Below are 3,989 nucleotides of genomic sequence, written 5' to 3'. Positions count from 1 at the left end.
TAAATAGATATTGTATGTACATACAGGGTGTCCCAAAAGTCACTATACACTTTCTTTTTTCTATTTCATTTCAGGTATCATTTGAAGAGATGTGAGGCTATCAGCATTTGACACCTTAGTGTTTGTAAGTGTATCATTCCATTGCGGAAGATTATGATGCTTGTGGTGTGGAAATGTGTGAATCACTCCTCCACCATTACCAAAATGACTCTCAGTTCTTGGAAAACTTTTGGTTCAGTAATGAGTCTATCTTTCATCTCTCTGGTCAGGTAAACCGACACTATTGTCGAATTTGGGGAAAATCAAAAACAGCAGAAATTCTCGAACATGAACAAGGCTCTCTGAAGCTGGTGGTATGGTGTACCATGGGCAAGGGAATGATGCACTTACAAAAACTGAAAAGCCTAAGGTGTCAAATGCTGGTAGCCTCAAGTCTCTCAGAATGATACCTGAAATGAAATAGAGAAAAGAAAGTATATAGTGATTTTTGGGACACTCTGTATATAGAGTTTGCCTCATATTTTCCAGTTCATTATTAACTCATATAAAACAACAGGTAGCATAGGACATGAGAGACACTTGATTCCAATTCAGCAGTAACTTTTTTTTTTTTTTTTTTGATATCTTGGAGACAAAGTCTCACACACCCACACATACACACAATTATATTACTTTAACAATGACAATTATTTCTAACATAACCACTGAGTTACATATTTTGGTTGGTAGCTGATTTAACTGACAAGTAGCTAGTTGCTACTTTTATCATCCCCAGACGGATGACACACACACAGCACAATAACATCAAATTGTTTGTTATTTAACTTAGAATATAAATGGATGTAACCAAATATTGTGAATAATCTAGAGTGGCTCACTTCCAGTCTCCTTCAGTAATGGAAGTGATAAAATCTCAAACACATTGCGTAGAAAGAACAGGTGAATGCAGCATCTGGTACTTATCAAAGTGCATTAGCAACATAAATGAAGTGGAATGGCTATTGCACTTGCAGGGAGCTTACCTCTCAACCCAATGATAATGTTTACCTTGATGATTCTAACAATGTTTTGGTTTCGTTGTTTGTTTAGCAGGAGGTATTTTATTTGGAAATTTTTAAGCACAAGTATAATTATATAACTGATAATTACTTTATTATTTCCAGAGAAAGAGAGATGAAAGAAAAATACTAATGTTAGTAAGATTTGAGGGCAATAACGATAAAAAAAAATAGAGGAGTAAAACATGTAAAACTCTCACTCTGATATGCGATACTGTCTCTTCTCAATATTTATAAGGATTACTTTTGGCAAGGCACAATGCCAATTAATCAAGGGAGCAAAGTCAAACATATTTCAACAAGAGTGTCTATCTATGGTACAAATTTAATCAAAGTTAATTTCTGTGGGATTCAGTCAACTTAAACTGAGGGATGTGAAATAAAATAGCATCAATCTACGACTTAATCATGTCCATCTTATGTCTTCCTAAACACCTGAAACTATGGTAACAAAAAAAGTGCATGAGCAAAAGAGTCCCCAACATTATTGTGGTCTGCTTCAAACAACCATCCATCTGAAGGAAGAAGGACATAGGGGACATGGTGGCCTTTTAAAAGCTGAAGACTGTAGTTGTATCTGAATGCCTTTGATAAGCTGAATATAGATGCCAATCTTGAGTTGAAAACAACAATAACAATGAGAATAATAATTCCTGAAATATATTGACAAAGAAGTAAACACAGATACATATATAAATACACACACACATATATATATAACTACAAACATACACGCACATATATAGCAGAGCTGTGGATGTGTTATGAGAACTTTGCTTCTCAACCACATGGTTTTGGGCTCAGTCCCACTTTGTGACACTCTGGACAAGTAACTTCTACTACAGCCCAGAGTTGATCAAAGCCGTGTGACTGAATTTGATAGACGGAAACTGAAAGAAGCCTGTCATATGCACGCATGTGTCTGCATGTATGTTTGTGTTCTTATCTCTTGACACTGTAACTGTTGCATTCACTTGCAATATTCTGTGAAAACATGCCTGGCCATGGAGAAATATTACTTTACTTAGAAACATACAGGGATTACAAAATCTTCCTCAAAAAATTGCCATTCGATCCATGCAAGCATGGAAAAGTGGATGCTGAAATCATGATGACGATGATGGTGATGTGTTATTTATAAATAATGACATAATCCTTTACTTCTTTTTCAAGTAATCAAACTGTTTCTTCGCATGTCTCCAAAGGTGCAAGGCTATACATATAAATATACAAATACATACATATAATACACATACATACACATACACATATAAACATATACACAAACACACACTTATATAAATACATGCAGATATGTTTATGCATATATATATATACCTATGTTCATACATACATAGTGTATATATATATATATATATATATATATATATATATATATACCTATGTTCATACATACATAGTGTATATATATATATATATATATATATATATATATATGTGTGTGTGTGTATCTATATATGTATATATCTATGTGTGTGTGTGTGTGTGTGAGAAATATTTCATTGCTACCTTCATAAAGAAAATGCATTTTAACAACATGGTCATCCCCATTTACAGACAAGGGAATGACAAATATGTTCATATGCACAGTTGACATCATTCCATGAGAGGCAACTCTTCCTGCCCTCCTGAAAAATGTTATAATTTTCCATTACATTTTTGCTCCAGAATTTTACCATCACCAAGTCAACCAGGATTATATATATATATATATATGTGTGTGTGTGTGTTGTTGTTGTACTTGGGGATGGTCATATTGCCAGTTTAGCCAATAAAAACACACGCTCTGTATATTTGGTGTTAATTTGCCTCAGTTTTATATTACATTACGTTACATTAATCCTATTTCGGCCAGAGTTCTTTCGTCACACTTCTGTGACCTCATCAGTGGTCCTTTGCTTTCTCCTTTCTTATGTGTGTCCCACCTTGCTAACTAACAGCCATTTTGTATTTTGTATTCCTATTGTATGTGTCTATGCATGCGTATCTCTCAATTTGTGTCTATGTTTTGTAAGTGCATGTGTGTGTATGGCCGAAATAGGATTAATGTAACGTAATGTAATATAAAACTGAGGCAAATTAACACCAAATATACAGTGCATGTGTTTTTATTGGCTAAACTGGCAATATGACCGTTCCCAAGTACATCAACATCTGTTTCAACACACGATTTCACATAAAAAATCTTGCAAAAACAAATATATATATATATATATATATATATACTTCCAACAAGAAAGAGGCTATATGCTACTAGCCATTATGTCTGAAAAATCATCAGTATTGCCAAGAGTATTAGTCAGTGAGAAACCATCATTAACAATCTGACTAGTTATATACCATAACCAGTAAAATACTGGTTATGGCGTACACATACACACTCACACACACATATATTTATTATATATACATATATTCAAACGCATTCACATATACATTATAAATATATCTTTACATGTATATATTTATATAGATAAGATGGTAGCCATCTCCATGATGATAAAATTCTATCAAAATCTTTTCAATCAAATCATGTTAGTAATACCAGTTACCTGTCTCTGAGGATTTGACATTAATCTTGATTATGTCATTTGCATTATGTTACCAATAATCATATTTTGTCAATCAAATGTAAGATGGTATAACTAAACATCTTATAAACAATTTATCATGTTTTGTTTTCTATATCGATATAAATTCCTCATATATATATATATATATGTAGATATATATACTTGCACACATATAAACACACCTATATATATATACAAATATATACACACACAAAGATATATATATTATATTATACTATATTTTATAAATATATATATATACATACATATATATATATATATATATATATATATATATATATATACACACACACACACACACACACACAGACGAACA

This window comes from Octopus bimaculoides, chromosome 10, assembly GCF_001194135.2.
Source record: "Octopus bimaculoides isolate UCB-OBI-ISO-001 chromosome 10, ASM119413v2, whole genome shotgun sequence".
In the NCBI taxonomy this organism is placed as follows: Eukaryota; Metazoa; Mollusca; class Cephalopoda; order Octopoda; family Octopodidae; genus Octopus; species Octopus bimaculoides.
The sequence above is the reverse complement of the archived record's forward strand: the minus strand, read 5'-3'. Positions refer to the sequence as shown.